The 20972-nt window shown below is 44.3% G+C and overlaps 1 long non-coding RNA gene across 1 annotated transcript; it reads right to left on the bottom strand.

Annotated features, from left to right (window-relative positions):
• Window positions 1-12906: 12906 nt before the first annotated feature.
• On the bottom strand, window positions 12907-17589 carry LOC139158830 (uncharacterized). Its single transcript, XR_011557747.1, has 3 exons — window positions 17412-17589; window positions 17081-17275; window positions 12907-13065 (listed from the first exon to the last, which is right to left on the bottom strand). It is a non-coding gene; the product is annotated as an uncharacterized lncRNA (long non-coding RNA).
• Window positions 17590-20972: the final 3383 nt, after the last annotated feature.

Here is a 20972-nt window from a genome sequence, read left to right as displayed (position 1 = left end):
TTCCCCAGCCAGTGTTTGCTGGCTGGGGAATTCTGGCAGTTGAAGTCCAGATATCTTCAAGTTGCCAAGGTTGGGAAACACTGGCCTATGGGACCGCCTCGCTTGGTGTGAAGCGGGAAATGATCCCCGGGGGATGGAGTGGCTTGGCGACTTAAAATAGTTTTAAAATGGCGGGGGGGGCAGACACTTAGGCTGTATGGGGCCCCAAAATTCCTGATGGTGGCCCTGGTTGGGCAAACCGAACCCACACTATTCGGGCCCATGGAATCCAGGAAGTGATCACCTTGGCATCCTTAGCAACCTGCCGGTGTATGTGATGTCAAAGCTCCGCCCCTGGAATCTCTTCGTGGGAGGGATTCCCCAACTCCTTCAAAGGGAGGTCTTTTCATGTAAAAATAAACGTTTTTATTTTCACATAAAAGGACCTCCGTTTGCTTGCGGCGCCACTGCGGCGTCCTTTTTTGTAAAAATAAAAAAAAATTCTTTACATGAAAAGACTCCCCTTTGAAGGAGCTGGGGAATCCCTCCCATGAAGAGATTCCGAGGGCGGAGCTTTGGTGCCATGAACCGTTCGGGTTCGGCCAAATTTTGTGCGAAGTTCATCCGAACTTGCAGAACCCGAACACCGTTAGCTTCGCCCATCACTAGTTGTAGGCTTATCTTTTCAGTGATTTTACCAGTATATAAGGAACAAAAAGGGAAAGGCCAGCATGTAGTGGAGTTTAATGTGTGGCTAAAGGAGTGGTGTAAAAGGGAAGGCTTTGGTTTTAGTCATGAGGTCTGCAGCTGGTCCAATGAAAATGATACAAAAAAGTTGGCTTGCATCCATCAAAGAAAGGGACTGACATTTACTTGGCATTAAATTCACCGATTTTTCTGGATAAACATTTAAACTGAACAGCAGGAACAGAGAATTAATTGATGCAGAACATTTCTGTCCTCAGCAATCTAGAATTAATAGGGTTATCAGCAGTAGTGGATTCTAAAACCCTTTACTACCGGTTCATGTGGGCACAAGCGCGCACACACAATGCTACTGCACAATGCTACTGCACATGTGCAGAAGCATCCCAGGCGAGTAGGTGGAGCCTCCCCCCACCAGCGCTACTGGCTCTTATATCGCCTGTGAACTGGGAGCAACCCACCACTGGTTATCAGTGCATATAATATAGATGTTTGTGTGGGTAAGGTTATCAACTTTGCTGTTAAATATAACCAAGCATTTAATAATGAGTGTCATACCATGTGCACTAATCAAACAGGTGGCAATAAAGTACGGGCAATCAGTTTATGCAGACAGAAAACCCAGGGTCAATCAAATTGGACTCAAATGTCTATACACCAAATGCACAGAGTATGAAGAATAAACAGGGTGAATTAGAAATTCAAGTAGATGAGGGAAGATATGACATTGTTGCCATTACAGAAACTTGGTGGGATGAAATCCACAAATGGAACATATAGCTAGGGGGATTTAAATTATTTTAAAGAAATAGACCAAATAAAAGAGGAGGTATAGTTGCATTATATATAGGAAATAACTACATCGCTACAGAAATAGAGCATATGAATGATGAAAATTATCTTGAACGCATTTGAGTCAGTATTAAAGGGGGGGATGACTTTGCCATAGTTCTATAATATAGGTCACCCAACCAAACAAATAGAGGAAATAGATGAACTTTTTGCTAGTCAGCTAACTAAGATATGTAGGAAGCACATCATCATCATCATGGGGAATTTTAACTATCCTAACATCAACTTGGAGCAGTTGATGTCAGGATAGTTAAAATTCCCCATGATGACAAACATCAAGTGGAAGATCCAAGAGGTTCTTATCAAATCTATCAGATAACTTTGTTTCCCAAAAAGTAGAGAAGGGAACAATGAGATCAGCCATATTGGAATTAATTCTCACTAACAGAGATGAAATGATAGAAGGTGTTGAAGCTACAGGAACCTTGGGGGTAAATTATCATGCAATATTGGAATTCAACATTATGGAAGCATAAGTTATGCGTAAAGAACTCTGACAAATAGAAAGACAAAAAGGACAAGTACAAAAAGTGGAAAGAGGGGCAAATAACTAAGGCAAAATATCAGCAAGTGGCCCGAGTCTGTAAAGATGAAGAGAGGAAAACTAAGGCTCACAATGAACAAAGGCTTGCAACAAAACTAAAAAATAACAACAAAAAAAGTTTCTTCCAACATGTTAAAAACAAGAAAAAGGGAAAGGAAAGAATTAGTCCATTGCTGGGAGAAAGTAGCAAGAAGGTGACAAGCAACAGGAAGAAAGAGGGGCTACAGGGAGTTATTGCTCACAGTCACTCATGCCCTCATAACCTCGAGGTTCGATTACTGCAACGCTCTCTACATGGGGCTACCTCTGAAAAGTGTTCAGAAGCTTCAGATCGTGCAGAACGCAGCCGCGAGAGCCATTGTGGGGCTTCCAAGATTCGCCCACATTTCTGCAACACTCCGTGGCCTGCATTGGCTGCCGATCAGTTTCTGGTCACAATTCCAAGTGTTGGTCATGACCTTTAAAGCCCTACATGGCAATGGACCAGATTACCTCCGGAACCGCCTGCTACCGCACGAATCCCAGCGACCGATAAGGTCCCACAGAGTTGGCCTTCTCCGGGTCCTGTCGACTAAACAATGTTGTTTGGCGGGCCCCTTCTCTGTGGTGGCCCCGGCCCTCTGGAACCAACTCCCCCCGGAGATTAGAACTGCCCCCACCCTGTCTTTCATAAACTACTCAAGACTCATTTATACCACCAGGCATGCGGGAGTTAAGATAGCTCTTCCCCCTAGGCCATTACAAGTTATGCATGGTATGTTTGTGTGTATGTTTGGTTTTATAATAGGGGTTTTTAGTTGTTTTTTATTATTGTTGTTAGCCGCCCTGAGTCTGCGGAGAGGGGCGGCATACAAATCCAATAAATAATAATAATAATAATAATAATAATAATAATAATAATAATAATAATAATAATATTATTACTACTACTACTACTACTTAACTGGTTTTTTGCATCTGTCTTTACACAAAGGGAAAAAACAGTCCAGCCTATAAAAACAAGCATCACCAGAAAAAAATCAAACAGATTAGAAACATAAGTTACAATAGGGAAGAAAATGGTAGGTGAACACCTGTCTGCCCTAGACAAGTTCAAATCACCAGGACTGGGTGGATTGCACCTCAGGGAACTGGGAGACGATATATCAGAACCACTGAACAATATCTTTCAAAGATCCTGGAGCAACAGAGAACTGCCAGAGGGCTGGAAAAGAGCTGATGTAGTTTCTGTTGTATCCTGAAATGGCTACCTTGTATTTCCTGTAAATAGTTTGTTCCGCTTTCCAGCGCTGTCTGAGCCGAAGCAGGAAGTCGCTCCTGATTGGCTCAGACGCGGCTGGCTCTTGCTTTGGCGGGAGCCGCAAATGTATAAAAGAAGCGGCTTTTCCAAGCAGAGTCAGTCGGTACTCGCTGAATTGTCACTTTGCCTTGCTGAGCTGTCACTTGTTCTCTGAGCTGAATAAAAGTACCGATTTGCTTGAACCCTGTCTCTGGGTCTACTTCACTGGCGACGAACGGACGGAAGAAACATCGCATGCAACATGAACAAAGTCCAGATCGGCCAGGCTCCGGAACTCTTCGATCCCGAAAAAACGTCCTGGGACGAATACATGGCCACCTTCGAGATCTTCCTCGAGGCGGCAGGGATACAGGACGCCGAAGCCGATCGCAAACGGGCTATCTTTCTAAATTACTGCGGCCCAGAAATCCGTGGCCTTGCCCAGACTCTCACCGACCCGCAGCCAGCAAGAACCGTAGCTTGGGACGTCCTACAGGAAAAGCTAGCGAGCCATTTCAAACCGACCAAACCAGCCATGGTTTTTCGGCATCAGTTTTCCATGATGGCTCAGAAGGAAACTGAATCAATCAACCAGTTTACAACGCGACTTCGGACGGTACTTGCTCAATGCAAGTTTAAAGACCCGGAAGCTCGCCTCACCGATGCCCTGGTTTTCGGCATGAGAAGCGCCACAGTGAGAAACAAACTCCTCACCGAAGAAGAGCCGACTCTACAAACCGTGATTAAACTAGCGCAAACCGCAGAAGCCGCCGATGCAGCAGCTAGAGAATTAAAAGAACACGGAAGGCGAGAACTCATTGCCAAGATTGACTCCGCGTCTCCCCGCGCCGTGGAATCAGACGACCCCAGCCAACCAGCTCACAACGGGGACAACTGCTTCCTGGTACAAGACCAGCCGAGACACCACAGAGCTACTCACCCAGCCCCCTGCGCGGGCTGCCGGGGAAACCACCAGCGCCATCGATGCCCTTTCCGAGACGCCACATGCCGCCGCTGCAACCGTCGAGGCCACATCGCCATCGCATGCAGAGCAACGGCACCAGAAGAGACATTCGCCACACCGCAATACCAACGACCACAAAGCCAGACCCCCCAACCGCGAGAAAATAGACCGTTCCGCTATTCGGGTCAAAGGAACTACTCAACCGCTAACCGCGACTACTATAGAGGTAACACTCAATTTTCCGTGAATAACACGGCAACAAAAAAAGGGGCCAAAATTGTTATCTCACTGTTACTAAATAACCAACCTTGCTCGATGGAGCTTGATATTGGGTCTAGATATACCATTATGCCTTGGGAGAAGTTTAAACTGTATATGCCTAATATGTCTAAATCTGATCTAGAACAAACCTCTTTAGTGATCAGAGATTTTCAAGGGGGGGTAATCTCGGTCCTGGGAACAGCAAATGTACCTATTGTATTCAAGAATGTCAAATGTACCCTACCCATGCTTATTGTAACGGGGGCTAAGCACTCTCTATTGGGGTTGGCTTGGATGGAACCTTTGGGGATTGAAATTTCGGGTGTGTGTAATGTAAACTGTGATAATATGCCTAACTTTGTGCAAGAGTTCCCTGAAGTGTTCAGCCCCACCTTAGGATCGTATAAGGGGCCCCCTATATCATTTTCTATTGACCCCAAGGTCCCACCAGTCAGGCTAAAACCTCGCAGGGTCCCCCTTCCGCTTCTCCCCAAACTAGACCTGCAGCTTGATAAACTTATAAGCCAAGGTATTTTGGTCCCTGTGGAACAAGGGCCATGGGAAACTCCCATAGTTACGCCTCTGAAGCCAGATGGTTCTTTAAGGGTTTGCGCTGACTACAAATCTACCCTCAATAAGGCCCTCCAACACCACCCCTACCCCATCCCGGTGGTACAACAACTCCTACACTCCCTAGGGGAAGGGAAAAGGTTTGCAAAGATCGACCTCGCGCAAGCTTACCAGCAACTCCCGGTCGATGAACAAACAGCAAACGCACAAACAATTGTAACGCACAGGGGGGCTTTCAAATGCACGAGGTTACAGTTTGGGGTAAGCATAGCCCCAGGAATATTCCAGAGCATTATGGAACGCCTATTGTCAGGGGTAAATGGGGCCATTCCATATTTTGATGACATCTTAATTGCAGGGGAAAACCAGGAACAAGTAAACAAAAGAATAAGGGAAGTACTTAAGAGGTTACAGGACAAAGGCTTAAGAATCAAGCCTGACAAATGTGTCTGGGGAACCAACAGTGTAGAATTCCTAGGATATAAAATAGACAAAGAAGGTATCCACCCCACAACAGAGAAGCTGAGAGCCATTAGGGAAGCCCCAGAGCCACGAGATAAGAATGAGCTACAGGCATTTTTAGGCCTCCTTAATTTTTATTCCGTTTTTCTAAAGCAGAAGGCAACAGTAGCAGAGCCTCTACATCGTTTACTCCAGAAGGAAACCCGCTGGACCTGGGGGGAAACTGAACGTGAAGCATTTTTCCAAGTAAAGCAATTACTAACTTCTAAAAGTGTGGTAGTCCAATATAGTGCTTCACTACCCATTAGGCTCACGTGCGACGCTTCACCGTACGGCATAGGAGGAGTCCTAGCTCACGTTCTGCCTAATAAGACAGAGGCCCCGATAGCATTTTTTTCCAGAACCATGACCAGCACAGAGAGGAATTATAGCCAGTTAGACAAAGAGGCTCTAGCTTTAGTGGCAGGGGTAAAGAAATTTCACAATTACATTTTTGGAAGAAGTTTTGAATTAGTCACGGACCACAAGCCTTTACTAGGTCTGCTAGCCCCCAACAAGCCCACTCCGCCTTTTATGTCTCCAAGACTGATCAGCTGGGCTCTTTTCCTCTCAGGGTACCAGTATGATCTCACCCACAAGGGGGGGAAGGAAATCAATCACGCAGACGGCCTCAGCAGGTGCCCCATAACCGACTTAGTGGAGGACCCTGTTCCTTCCACAGATGTACTAATGATAGAACTCGAGGATAACCCACTAACCACGGCCAAAGAGGTAGCTGCACACACGCAGCAAGATCAAATCCTTAAACAAGTGGTAAACTGTGTACTTAAGGGATGGCAAAATGATGCGGTGAAACTTGAATTGTGTGACTTCAAAACCAAAAGACTTGAGTTATCTTATGTAAAGGGTTGTCTGCTGTGGGGAGATAGAGTGATCATCCCCAAAAGCCTAAGGGAAAAGGTACTCAAAATGTTACATGTGGGCCATCCTGGGATTGTCAGGATGAAGAGCCTAGCAAGAGGGCATTTATGGTGGCCAGGTCTGGATGCTGATATTGAGAGCTGGGTTTCGAAGTGTGAACCATGCCAAGAGTCACGGCCTAATCCCCCCAAAACAACTCCGGCTGAGTGGGAGCAGCCTGCAGGTCCTTGGTCAAGAATCCACATTGATTTTGCTGGTCCAGTGGGGTCCCAGTATTTCTTAATAGTGGTTGATGCGTTCTCCAAATGGGTGGAAATAATAGCAATGAACAACATAACCACAAGTGCCACCATCAAGGTATTGAGTAGACTGTTTGCCTCCCATGGTTGCCCAGATATCTTAGTGTCTGACAATGGGCCACAGCTAACAGCCAGGCAATTTGAATTGTTCCTAGATGGCCTAGGGGTCAGGCATGCCCTCATCTCGCCTTACTCGCCTTGGGCTAATGGATTGGCAGAACGTTACGTTCGTGTGGCAAAGGAGGCATTGCGCAGGTCAGGCCCTGGGGATGTACAACAAAACTTGGACCAATTCTTACTCACCCAACACATCACCCCTAACTCGCACACACATGTAAGCCCTGCAGAGTTACTAATGGGAAGGAAATTAAGGTCACCACTAGATAGGTTGAACCCAAGGTTCTGTATTAATAATAATCAAATGTGTGTAAAACCTGAAAGGGAAATGTATTTGGGACAAAATGTATATGTAAAAAGTTTTGATGGAAATGTAAACTGGATGAAAGGAATTGTTGTTAAGCAAAATGCACCAAAGACTTATATTGTAAAACTAGAGGATGGTCGTTTGTGGAAACGACACATAGATCACATTCGGAAGCGAACAGAAAATCAATTGCCACAAACCGCTGACACGGACTCTCCCCCTTCAACAAACTTTAACACATTGCCCGAGTTAAGAAACACGCAAAGATACTTATCGGGCCAAGGGGAGCCATCCAGCGACGCCGAGCCATCCTCCTCCTCCGAAGCCTTCGTTGGGCCCGCCAGGCCAAGTCCGCCGCGCAGGGAGAACAGCGGCGAGCCATCCTCCACAGTCGGTGTCGAAGGAGAAATTGAACTGCGCATGTCAGAGCGAGCTCCACGGAGGCCCCACCGATTGGACGACTTTGTCACATGGCTTCATGATGGATGTGTCCAACTATGAGGGGAAGGGTGTTGTATCCTGAAATGGCTACCTTGTATTTCCTGTAAATAGTTTGTTCCGCTTTCCAGCGCTGTCTGAGCCGAAGCAGGAAGTCGCTCCTGATTGGCTCAGACGCGGCTGGCTCTTGCTTTGGCGGGAGCCGCAAATGTATAAAAGAAGCGGCTTTTCCAAGCAGAGTCAGTCGGTACTCGCTGAATTGTCACTTTGCCTTGCTGAGCTGTCACTTGTTCTCTGAGCTGAATAAAAGTACCGATTTGCTTGAACCCTGTCTCTGGGTCTACTTCAGTTTCCATCCTCAAAAAAAGGAAAAAAATAAATCCAGGCAACTACAGACTTATCAGCTTGAACTCAATACCAGGGAAGATTCTGCAAAAGATAATCAAACAAGGAATCAGTGAACACCTAGAAGCAAACAAAATAATAACCAAAAGCCAACATGGGTATGGCAAAAACAGATCATGCCAGACTAATCTTATTACCTTCTTTGGCAAAGTGATAAAAGGATCAGAGGAATACTGTCAATATAATTTACTTGGACTTCAGTAAGGCATTGATAAAGTAGACCATAACCTGCTACTAGACAAAGTAGAAAAATGTGGGTTAGATAGTATCATCACCAGATGGATTTGTAACTGGCTGATCAACAGCATTCAACATGTAGTCCTCAATGGAACTGCATCTACATGGAGGGATGTATGCAGTGAAGTACCCCAAGGCTTGGTTTTACGCCCAGTACTCTTCAACATCTTCATCAATGACTTGGACGAGGTGATAGATGGGAAACTCGTCAAATTTGCAGGTGACACTAAGCTGGCATGAATAGCCAACACTCCAGAAGATAGGCTTAAGATACAGAAGGATCTTGACAGACTTGAACATTGGGTGCTATCTAACAAAGTGAAATTCAATGGTGAAAAAAGTAAGGTTCTACATTTAGTTAAGAAAAACAAAATGCACAGATACAGTACATGTGATATCTCGCTCAATAGAAATAACTGCGAGAGGGATCTTGGAGTCATAGTGGACACCCATTTAAATGTGAGTGTGCAGTAGCTACCAAAAAAGCCAACACTGTTCTAGGCTGCATAAACAGAAGAACTGAATCAAAATCACATGAAGTGTTAATACCACTTTACAATGCCTTGATATTGTAAAGAACACTTGGAATACTGCATTCAGTTTTCGTCACCCACAATGTAAAAAAATGTTGAGACTCTAGAAAGAGTGCAGAGAAGAGCAACAAAGATGATTAGGGGACTGGGAGCTAAGATATATGAAGAATGGCTGCAAGAATGGGGTATGTCTAGTTTAATGAAAAGAAAGACCAGGGGAGACATGATAGCAGTGTTCCAATATCTCAGGGGTGGCCACAAAGAAGAGGGAGCAAAGCTATTCTCCAAAAGCACCTGAGGGTAGGACAAGGAGAAATGGATGAAGGAGAGAAGCAATTTAGTTTCCTGACAGTTAGACCAATTAATCAGTGGAACAACTTGCCTTTAAAAGTTGTGAATGCTCCAACACTGGAAGTTTTTAAGAAGATGTTGGATCACCATTTGTCTGAAGTGGTGTAGGGTTTCCTGCCTAAGCTGGAGGCTGGACTAGAAGACCTCCAAGGTCCCTTCCAACTCTGTTATTCTATTCTATTCTGTTTTGTTTTTACTGAATACCACCCAGAGACATATATGTAAGCTTTAGTGTCTATGTCAATTCGATACATAAATAAAATACAACCTGAAAACTGACTATCCTAATGTTTTGCACATATTCTCTATAATGAAATTGGAAAGTTCCTGTTTCACGCATCACAAAGGAAGTATGTGTGTCTCCTTGCTTCAGACTTTATCAAGAAAACATAAAAAGAGGATGGGTGAGTCATTCTTAACTTCCTTTTTTCTTTCTTAATTTGTCTTGTAATTTTGGGGGTAATTTTCCTTCCTGAGAATGTTCTTATAATACTAAGAAAGAGCGATATACTTTCATGACTTCGGTTACTTTTATCCGAGTACCAGGTACAGGACGTAAATGCGAAATCGTTAAATGCACAGGGGAAAGGGCATCTTGTAAAGTGATATATGGTTATATAAACACGTTGTTCCTCATACGTTTACAAGAGCACACAGGTCTCTGTTAATTAATGTACAGCTTTCCCATAAAGCTGGATGTGATGTGTGTTAAAGTTCTACTGCCATTTTATTGTTTAACAGTGCATTATATTTTTTTAACACTTCTCCCAAAATACTGAGAAAACAGGGCAGCCAGCTTCTCCTGAAGTGCCATCCGAGTGACAGTCTCCACGGTGTCAAGCTTGACCAGCGTAGTGGAGAGGCTGTAGATTGCGGGGCTGCAGTAGTTCAAGAAGATAGCACACTTTCTGTCGTTGGAAGCGTCTTGGAGGTTGCTTGCTTGAAGAAATATTCTGAATTTGGACATATAGGTCGTCCAAGTTTCTTGATCGGGGTTGAAGAAAGCCGGTGCTTGTGCCATGGAGGAAGCCATCGGGGACGCATATGTCGGGCACCTTCGTTGCCACTGTTAAATCAGTAGACTGGAGACCAAGGGCTAATAATCAGCTCTTTATTAGCACAGACAAGTAGAAGTGATCAGCTCAACTCTCAGTCTCCAATTGAGACAATGGCTTGAAACCGCGGCTATTTATACTTTTCAGGAAAGCGGGAAACTTTTGACAGTTCGTTAAAATTGGCGGCAAGTCCATTTGACTTGCCGCGTCTTAGCCAATCAGCGTTTGTTTTCAAAATGGCTTACAGAGACATAACAGGTCATTTCCATGGGCCTGTTCATTTCTGCAAGTTTTGGGCAAGAGATTATCCTACTGGATCATGCCCTCAATAAAGAACCATACCTCTAAGACAGAGGTGGAGAACGATGGGCCCTTTAGGATTTGTGGACTTCAACTCCCAGAATTCCTGAGCCCGGCTCAGAAATTTGGGGACATGAAGTACACAAGTTATAAAAGGGCCATTGTTCCTTACCCCTGCTCTAAGATACCTATTCAGGTGTGAATCATATTGGTCTAGTCCTCACCACAGAATTTAACCAGTTTCTGTCAGTTCTCGTGCCTGGATTAAAGGTCACCTTTTCAGCAAGATCCCACCACAAAATGTATAAAATGAATTATTTATTTACTTACTTACTTACTTACTTACTTACTTACTTACTTACTTACTTACTTATTTATTTATTAGATTTGTATGCCGCCCCTCTCCGGAGACTCGAGGCGGCTCACAACAACAATAAAACAATTCAAGACAAATCTAATAATTTTAAAATATTTAAAAAAACCGTTATTAAAGCAGACATACACACAAACATACCATACATGAATTGTATAGGCCCGGGGGAGATGTCTCAATTCCCCCATGCCTGACGGCAAAGGTGGGTTTTAAGGAGTTTACGAAAGGCAAGGAGGGTGGGGGCAATCCTAATATCCGGGGGGAGCTGGTTCCAAAGGGTCGGGGCCACCACAGAGAAGGCTCTTCCCCTGGGACCCGCCAAACGACATTGTTTAGTCGACGGGACCCGGAGAAGGCCAACTCGGTGGGACCTAACTGGTCGCTGGGATTCGTGCGGCAGAAGGCGGTCCCGGAGATATTCTGGTCCAATGCCATGAAGGGCTTTATAGGTCATAACCAACACTTTGAATTGTGACCGGAAATTGATCGGCAAGCAATGCAGACTGCGGAGTGTTGGTGTAACATGGGCATACCTTGGGAAGCCCATGATTGCTCTCGCAGCTGTATTGTGCACGATCTGAAGTTTTCGAACACTCTTCAAAGGTAGCCCCATGTAGAGAGCGTTACAGTAGTCGAGCCTCGAGGTGATGAGGGCATGAGTGACTGTGAGCAGTGAGCAGTGAATGTCAGTTACAGCCTCTTTTCAGGATTATTAATAAGGTGTCCTGTTCTGGGCCTACCTCCAGATTTCAATGTAACCACAAGCATGATCACACTTTTCTCTGGTCACTGCCCAGCGCCTACCACCATGGATTTTCTTAAATTTCATTTTCTGAGTCAAGAAGTTTCCTCTACTTTCACTCACTTTAAAAAAATCCAACTGTTAAAATATGTGGACTCATTGTTTCTTCCGACCAACTTTTCCTTTTATGATCACCTCTCCCTCCCCAGACACATTTCCCCTCTGATGCACCCACTCTGAAAGGGGAATGCGGTTTATCACCCAATGAGGTCTGTCGAAACTTAAACAAGACAAGAACAATACAGTCAATTTCAGTCTCTTTGGGAAATGCAGGCTGTCCATTTTAACTTGCAGCCGCAGATAAAGTTTTATGAGACTAAAAATAAAAGTAGCAAGAGAAAAATGGTGTGCTTGGACAATGCCAAGCTGAAATGATGCAAAAGGAAAGTGGTTTTAAGGGTTGAGAGAGTAGCTGGTTTCCTTCTGGTTAACCTCAGTCAATGTTTCAGATAAACACGGTTAGGATATTCCTCCCCCCTTTTTGTGTCATAAACGGGCAGAGTGGCTGATGATTTAAACCAGAAATAGAGGAATTGCTTACATGCCTTCCAAGAAGCACCATCTGACTCCAAATGATCACTTTTAAACTTTTTCTATTTACTTGAATGAATGTATTTGTTCCCCTGTTGGTGTTCTATGCTTCTTGATTTGATACCAGTTTTTTATAAATGTATTTATTTATTTATTTATTTTATTTGTCAAGCATGTATAGGATAATAGTAGTTTGTATAAACATAAGTAAAAAGTAACGATAAAAGAGGACCCAGGGTAAGAGCCTTCTCTGTGGTGGCCCCAGCCCTCTGGAACCAACTCCCCCCAGAGATTAGAATTGCCCCCACCCTCCTCACCTTTCGTAAGCTTCTTAAAACCCACCTCTGCCATCAGGCATGGGGGAATTGAAATTCTTTCCCCCTTAGGCCTTTACAATTTATGCATGGTATGTTTTGTATGTATGTTTGGTTTTATAATAAGGCTTTTTAATTGTTTTACTATTGGATTGTCACATGTTGTTTTATCACTGTTGTTAGCCGCCCCGAGTCGACGGAGAGGGGCGGTGTTAAATCCTGTAAATTCTGTAATGTTCTATATCTGGGTTAACTAGTTAAACAAGAGTTGTTAAGCAGAATTGAAAGAAACCATAAGCATTGTTTACCTGCTTCCTATTGGCTGCTCTAGAGGGCGCCAAAATGGAAGAGCTGTCAGCCGCCGGCTGTTGCTGAGGGAAAGTCTTTAAATAGCCGAGCTTCTGGTCTTACGCGCTTCTTCTGTAACTCGCGTATAGAGTGAAAGTGTTTTCCGCTCGCTCAGAGCCTGTAGAGAAATAAAGAGAGTTTATTTGGAAACCGTTTTTCTCGGTCATTTCATTGGCGACGAGGGTCTTAGCGGTGATTTTTTTTTTAGGAAAAAATCAATATGTCGACCCCTTCGCTGATTCAGCCTCCCGAGTTGTTTGACCCGGAACGGTCAACTTGGGCAGCCTATATGGCTAAATTTGAGATTTTCCTGGAAGCTGCCAGCCTACATACGGCTGAGGACAGCAGGAAACGCGCTCTATTTTTGAATTACTGCGGCACGCATATTTTTGAATTGGCTGGGACTTTAACTGATCCCGAACCACCTAATGCTGTACCTTGGGCTACTTTACAAGAAAAGTTGGCTGCCCATTTTAAACCAACTAAGCCGCCCATAGTTTATAGGCATCAATTTTCCCGTATGTCCCAATCGGATGGGGAATCTATTAACCAGTTCGCGACCAGACTCCGAACTATCCTAGCGAAATGTCAATTTGACAATCCGGAAGCCAGATTGACGGACGCCCTCATTTTTGGTATGCGAAACGTTACCATAAGGAACAAGTTATTGGCAACTGAGAGCTCCACATTGCAAGACGTGATTAAAGCTGCTCAGACAGCTGAGGTAGCTGAGGCTGCGGCAGCTGATTTAAAGTCCAATGACAAGCTGCAAACTGTATTTAAAATCACAGACTCTCAGCGTCCCTCGGCTCGCCGCCTACCTGAAGTTCAGCTCGCCGACTATGAAGACTACAATGACCACTGCTGCTACCTTCGAGGACCACCAGAACGTCAACCCAGGCCAACTTTTCCTGCCTGCGCCGGATGCAGAGGGCAACATCAACGGTCGCGCTGCCCCTTTAAGGACGCCTTCTGCTACAGATGCGAGAAGAGAGGCCACATCGCCGCCGCTTGCCGTGCTGCCTTGCCAGATGACAACTCTTCTCCACAAGGTCAACAGCCTTCCTTTCCTGCTCCCCGAGCCTACCGTCCTTTCCGGCCACAAGGACGGGGTTTTCGCCGGCCTTGGAATGCCAGAGGTAACCGCTTTTTCAGTGGTTCTACAGTTTACCCTCCTGCCCCTAATAAAATTGTTGTCCCCATCCTTTTAAACCATCAGCCGTGCCATATGGAATTGGACACAGGCTCGAAATATACACTGATGCCTTGGCATAAATTACATTTGTATATACCAAGTTTGGCACGGGACAGTTTGCAACCTTTGGACATTGCTATCAATGATTTCCAGGGTCACCCAATTAGGATTTTGGGTGAAACTAGGGTTCCTATCACCTTTAGAAATGTGAACCATGTTCTCCCTCTGTTAGTTGTAGACGGGGCTAATCATTCCCTTCTAGGGTTGGACTGGATGGCACCTTTGGGATTAGCGGTAACAGGTCTTAACAAATTGACATTTTCTACTGCCCCTGATTTTGTCACTGAATTTCCTGAGGTTTTCCGGGCTGATCTGGGTACCTTTAAAGGACCTCCTATTTCTTTTTCTTTAGACCCTTCTGTTCCTCCCGTTCGATTAAAACCTCGCAGGGTACCTTTACCCTTGCTAACTAAGCTAGATGAACAATTAACAAAACTTCAAGCACAAGGTATATTAGTTCCAGTGGAACATGCACCCTGGGAAACCCCTATTGTAACCCCACTGAAGCCAGATGGCTCCCTACGAGTTTGTGCGGATTACAAATCCACTATTAATAAGGCGCTACAGCACAACTCCTATCCTATTCCAGTGGTGCAACAGCTGTTACACACCTTGGGGTCTGGGAAAATCTTCGCGAGGCTGGACCTTGCACAGGCTTACCAGCAATTAACAGTGGACGAAGCCACTGCCCTGTCACAGACTATTGTAACGCACAGGGGTGCTTTTAAGTGTACGCGCCTGCAATTTGGAGTGAGTGTTGCTCCTGGTATATTCCAGCGGTTAATGGAGCGCTTATTGGGGGGCCTGGCTGGGGTGGTCCCGTATTTCGACGACATTTTAATTTGTGGGGACAACCCTGCCCAGCTGCACAGTCGAATTCGACAGGTACTCACTAGATTGAGAGATAAGGGTCTACGTTTGAAACCAGAAAAATGTGTGTGGGGGACCCCTTCAGTCGAATTTTTGGGATTTCGTATTGATGCTGAGGGCATTCACCCCACGGAGGAAAAAGTTAGAGCAATTAAAGACGCCCCTGCCCCAACTTGTAAAGCAGAACTGCAAGCCTTTTTAGGGCTCTTAAATTTTTATGCTGTGTTTCTGCGACAGAAAGCCTCAGCAGCTGAACCCCTACATAAACTCCTCCATAAAGGGACAGAGTGGCATTGGGGTGAGAATGAACAACGGGCGTTTTGCAGGGTGAAGGATCTTTTGTCGTCCCATAGCTTAGTAGTACAATATAGCTCAACCCTCCCTGTGAGGCTCACCTGCGACGCTTCTCCGTACGGTGTGGGCGGTGTGTTGGCCCATATTTTTCCAAACGGGCAGGAGGCTCCAATTGCCTATTTTTCTAGAACGCTATCTGGGGCTGAGCGCAATTACGCGCAGATTGACAAGGAAGCTCTGGCGCTGGTAGCCGGGGTGAAAAAATTTCATCATTATCTGCTTGGGAGACCTTTTCAGTTAGTAACAGACCACAAGCCTCTCTTGGGTCTGCTAGCCACCGGACGGCCAACTCCTCCCTTCATGTCTCCCCGTATGTCCAGATGGGCTATTTTCCTAGCCGCATATGACTACCAACTCATTCATAAAGGGGGCTCTGCTATTAATCACGCAGACGGCCTCAGTCGCTGTCCGTTGGGACAGAGAGTAGAAGACCCAGCACCCGCTGCAGAGGTACTCCTTATCGAATTAGATAAGTCTCCTGTGGTCACTGCCAGGCAGGTGGCATTGGAAACCAGGCAAGATAAGACTTTGAGCAGGATTTTGAATTACATTTTGAAAGGCTGGCCAACAAATGGGGACGATCCCTTAATAGGTGAATTTAAAACCAAGAGGCTAGAACTATCAGTTATGCATGATTGCATTCTCTGGGGGGAAAGAGTGGTTATCCCTACTGCCCTGAGACCGAGGGTTATGAAAATGCTACATGAAGGACACCCAGGGGTGGTGAGGATGAAGGCATTGGCAAGGGGGTATTTGTGGTGGCCCGGCTTGGATAAAGAAATTGAGAACTGGGTGGCAACATGTGGCCAGTGCCAAGAAACGCGGCCAGACCCGCCAAAAACCACCCCTGCACAGTGGGACAGTCCCCAAGGGCCATGGTCTAGGGTGCACATTGATCTGGCTGGACCAGTGGGGAATCATATGTTTTTAATCCTGATTGATGCGTATTCAAGGTGGCTGGAAATAGTGCCATTAACATCTACCACATCATCAGCGGTAATACATGTATTAAGGAAGTTATTTACAACACATGGGTGCCCGGACATATTAGTCTCGGACAACGGGCCCCAATTTACATCTAAACAATTTGAGGTGTTCCTAGCTGGGCTGGGGGTCCGGCATGCCCTTACCTCTCCCCACGCAGCGTGGTCTAATGGAGCAGCAGAACGTTATGTTAGAGTGGCCAAAGAGGCCATTAAGAGGTCAGCCCCAGGTGACATCCAGGAGAGATTAGACACGTTTTTGCTGACCCAACACATAACACCTAGTATGACCACTGGGAAAAGCCCTGCTGAGTTGCTAATGGGGAGAAGGTTAAGATCAACCCTGGATAGGCTGCACCCCTCCTATATCAAATTAAAACCGGACAATGTACTAATACCTGAACGTGCAGTGGCCGTGGGACAAAAGGTATATGTTAAAAATTTTGATACCGGGAAGCATTGGGAAAGTGGCATTGTGCAAGACCAAACAGGTCCCAAAACTTATATGGTGAAATTACTAGATGGCCGCCTCTGGAAAAGGCACATTGACCACATTAGGGGGAGAGTGGAGAAAATCGAGAGTGAAGGACATAAAGATAACACTCCTCCCCTCCCCACAGGGAATTTCGCAAGGACAAACAGGAACCCGGAACCAATTGATTGGGACTTACCTGGGGGAAATAGCCACTCCAGCGCTGCCTCAGCTCTGCCATCTCCTGGTCAGGGGAGCAACGCGTCTGCAGGACGAGAGGAACCATCTTCATCGGTGGACACACAAGTTATGGGCGACCCTCGACGGTCAGATCGGACTTCGCGAAGACCCCCTCACTTAGAAGACTTTGTTACTTACTTGACCGAATAAAAATCTGTAAAATCATCCAGAAGGGGGAGGGGTGTTAAATCCTGTAAATTCTGTAATGTTCTATAATGTTCTGTATCTGGGTTAACTAGTTAAACAAGAGTTGTTAAGCAGAATTGAAAGAAACCATAAGCATTGTTTACCTGCTTCCTATTGGCTGCTCTAGAGGGCGCCAAAATGGAAGAGCTGTCAGCCGCCGGCTGTTGCTGAGGGAAAGTCTTTAAATAGCCGAGCTTCTGGTCTTACGCGCTTCTTCTGTAACTCGCGTATAGAGTGAAAGTGTTTTCCGCTCGCTCAGAGCCTGTAGAGAAATAAAGAGAGTTTATTTGGAAACCGTTTTTCTCGGTCATTTCAGGCGGCATACAAATCCAATCAATCAATCAATCAATCAACAAACAAACAAACAAAAGGATATTAGGACAGGGACAGTAGGCACATTGGTGCGCTTATGCACACCCCTTAAGTATGTTAAGGCTTAAATATGTTAGGACTTAAATATGTTAGGAGTCAGGACTAATCTGATCTGTGCTACAAAAATCCAGACAACCACAGATCCTCAGCCAAAAGAGGGCAGTTTAATGACCATCAGATAGCAGCAGATACTTTGCTGCCACCTGATGGTCATTAAACGTTTTGCAGTGCTGATCTAATATGGTAGTTTTATTAATTCCAGAAGTTTCTCATTCTGAGGAGTGCAAGTAGCTTCCATGAGACACCTTTTACTGGACATTTGCTGTATACCGCCATGCAATTTTATGTTGGATCCAGATGATCTTGTCCTCAGGTTCTAAATATTACATATTTTCCCACTGTTTTGTAGAGAAAAATATCAGTTAAGGACAGCAGTGGATTGCTCCTGGTTCGGACCGGTTCTTAAAACTAGTAGTGGTGGCAGCGGGAGGCTCCGCCCACCCATCCCGGATGCTTCTGTGCCTGCAAAATTATTTACAACCCATCACTGGTTAAGGAGAGAACAATTTCTGCAATGACTTTTATTGAAGTTACACCCAACAGCAATCAAGTAACTAACATATGATGCAATAACAATTTTAAAAATCCCATGGTAAAAACCAGCATGGATGACAATAAAATAAAATAAATAAAAAGAAGGGATCTTGATGACCCACAGGACTTTTAACTTATGGCATAAAGATTGTCACTTTCAGGATTGGAGATCACAATAATTGAAAAACAGGGACATGTTTGAAGTGCAAATACTGTACATCTATTTTCTAGGCCAGTGATGCCGAAGCTATGACATGGGTGCCACAGGTGGCACATGGAGCCATATCTGCTGGCATACGACCTGTTGCCGTAGCTCAGCTCCAACATGCATGTGTGTGCTGGCCAGCTGATTTTTGGCTCACACAGAGGCTCTGGGAGGACGTTTTTGGCTTCCAGAGAGCCTCCAATGGGATGGGGGAGGGCATTTTTACCCTCCTTTGGCTCCATGGAAGCCACTGGAGCCTGGGGAGGGCAAAACACGAGCCTACTGGGCCCAGCAGCTGTTTTCACTCTCCCCAGGTATTGAATTATGGGTGTGGACACTCAAGCATGTGCGATACCGCACGCCCACGCTCTTTTGGCACCCGAGGGGGAAAAGGTTCGCCATCACTGTTCTAGACAATAGGTAACTATACCCAACGAATTGAAAATTTCCATAGCACTTTAGTGCTGTCAGCTATTCATTAGATCCTAGGGCAGTATCTATATTTTTACTAAAATGCTCTTCAGAAGTTCAGAGAATTTTTCATGAAATGTAAAACCTGTTTTTCTCAGTCATGTGATCAAAGCTGGAGGCTGTGAATGTGTCCTTTTTGCAATCTGTTGTCCAGTGGATAATAAATGACACTGCCATTATACCCAAATTACTTTCCATTGAATTATCATGCCATTAAAAATACAAGAATTTCTTTGCTGAATGTTCTCAAGGGTCATTTTTAGAAAGGTAGCCAAATAGATGGAAAGTGTTCAGAATATATTACTCCACAAAAGACCATTTCTGTTGATTTGCCTCCATATAGTCCAGTACTCAGAGGTATGCTGCCTTTCTACACTTTATTCCATGTACACATCCAAATTATTTGTAGATAAGAGATTATTTCTACAACACTATTCAATTGCAGGACACATTGCCTTTCACTCCTATGACTTTGAACCCACGGCACTAGATAACTCACATTATTTTCATTATGAAAAAGTCTTGCAGGACACTTAAATATCTGTAGCACCAAACAGAATTTTGTATTTGGAAAGAAAAGAAAAAGGTTCAAATAGACATCTGTGTAATTTTTATAGGTTTGTCAGTCTTAGATAAACCCTCTCTAGTTATACTTGCTGTAAATATTGTAATTAAAACATGAGCATTCACCCTGCCAGGAATTTTGCATTTAACCCTGCTGTCATGTTTCGAGTCTGTGAGACTCGAAATCGAAGTTTGAGACCCTGTAAAAAATTTTCCCTGCATTTCTGAAACTTGAAATTTCATATCTTTTCATCATTTCAGAGGTTCTCTCTATGATAATTTTTTTTTGAGTGTGAGGGGGCTTAGTTTTTGCTGGGCAAAAAAAAAAATCACACTTGTACTGTTTTCGAGTCTGTGTGACTCGAATCAAAAATTCTTTAAGTGCACAGACTCGAAAACAGTACAAGTGTATAGTGGTTTTGAACAACACAGCAGGGTTAAATCCTACTCTTTTAATCCATTTTCCTGAATTGTTATTTATACCTGGTATCAGACTGATTTGCTGCCTCCTGGAGGCTGGTAGATTAATTAAATAACTCATTATTTATTTAGCTATACAGTACTTTGAAGATATGGAGAGCTGTATCATTAGCAACAAAGATAATTTGGTAGGCACAGTAGTTTACAGTACTTTAACCTAAGGAGGTTCTAAGATGGAAAAAGCAAATTTCACTTTAAAGTTTCATGCAACTCTAGTTCTAGAAATGTTAATTCAACCTACAGTAACACAAAAATCAGATTATTCCAATCCAGAGAGAGAGGTGTACAATTGCACCACAGGTAAAGTGCTCTTTCTCACAGGCAGGTTAAAGTGATATGCACTAGTCATCAAGTGAGTAGAAAATTATAATCGTATGAAATATGCTGTCTCTATGGAACCACTTTTCTACCATAGCTAGGATGATATCAAATAGCACTCTCCAATGCATTTCTCAAGGCTTTCAATTTAACTTTTTAAAAATATGTTTTTATTGTTTACATATAAATATATTGAATACAGTGGTACCTCGACATACGAGTTTAATTCGTGCCAGAGCCGACCTCGTATGTCGATCAATTCGTATCTTGAACCAATGCATTTAGATTTGGCTTTTCGCCCGGAGATAACTGGAAAAAATGGAATTCTTGCGCCACCTAGTGGACGCTCTGCTCGTATCCCGAATTTAAGCTCGTATGTAGAACAGAAATTTTGCTTGCCTCTTTGCTCGTAACTTGGAATACTCACCTGTGGAGCAGCTCGTATCTAGAGGTACTACTGTACAGTCTAATTGTCCTGGCGTTCCACTTGCCATGAAACAAATGTGAAGACAAATAACAACATATATACTATTTTAAACAGTACTAGTGTTGTACAATTATCTTTGACCATCATACTCTAGAATATCAAGTTATCTTTCATTCTGTTACATACATTCTAATACATACATAGTATCTCTTTCCATGTCCACCTAACCTGATT

The sequence above is a fragment of the Erythrolamprus reginae genome, chromosome 2 (genome assembly GCF_031021105.1).
Source record: "Erythrolamprus reginae isolate rEryReg1 chromosome 2, rEryReg1.hap1, whole genome shotgun sequence".
Lineage (NCBI taxonomy): Eukaryota > Metazoa > Chordata > Lepidosauria > Squamata > Dipsadidae > Erythrolamprus > Erythrolamprus reginae.
This window is presented reverse-complemented; position numbering and strand designations above follow the sequence as displayed.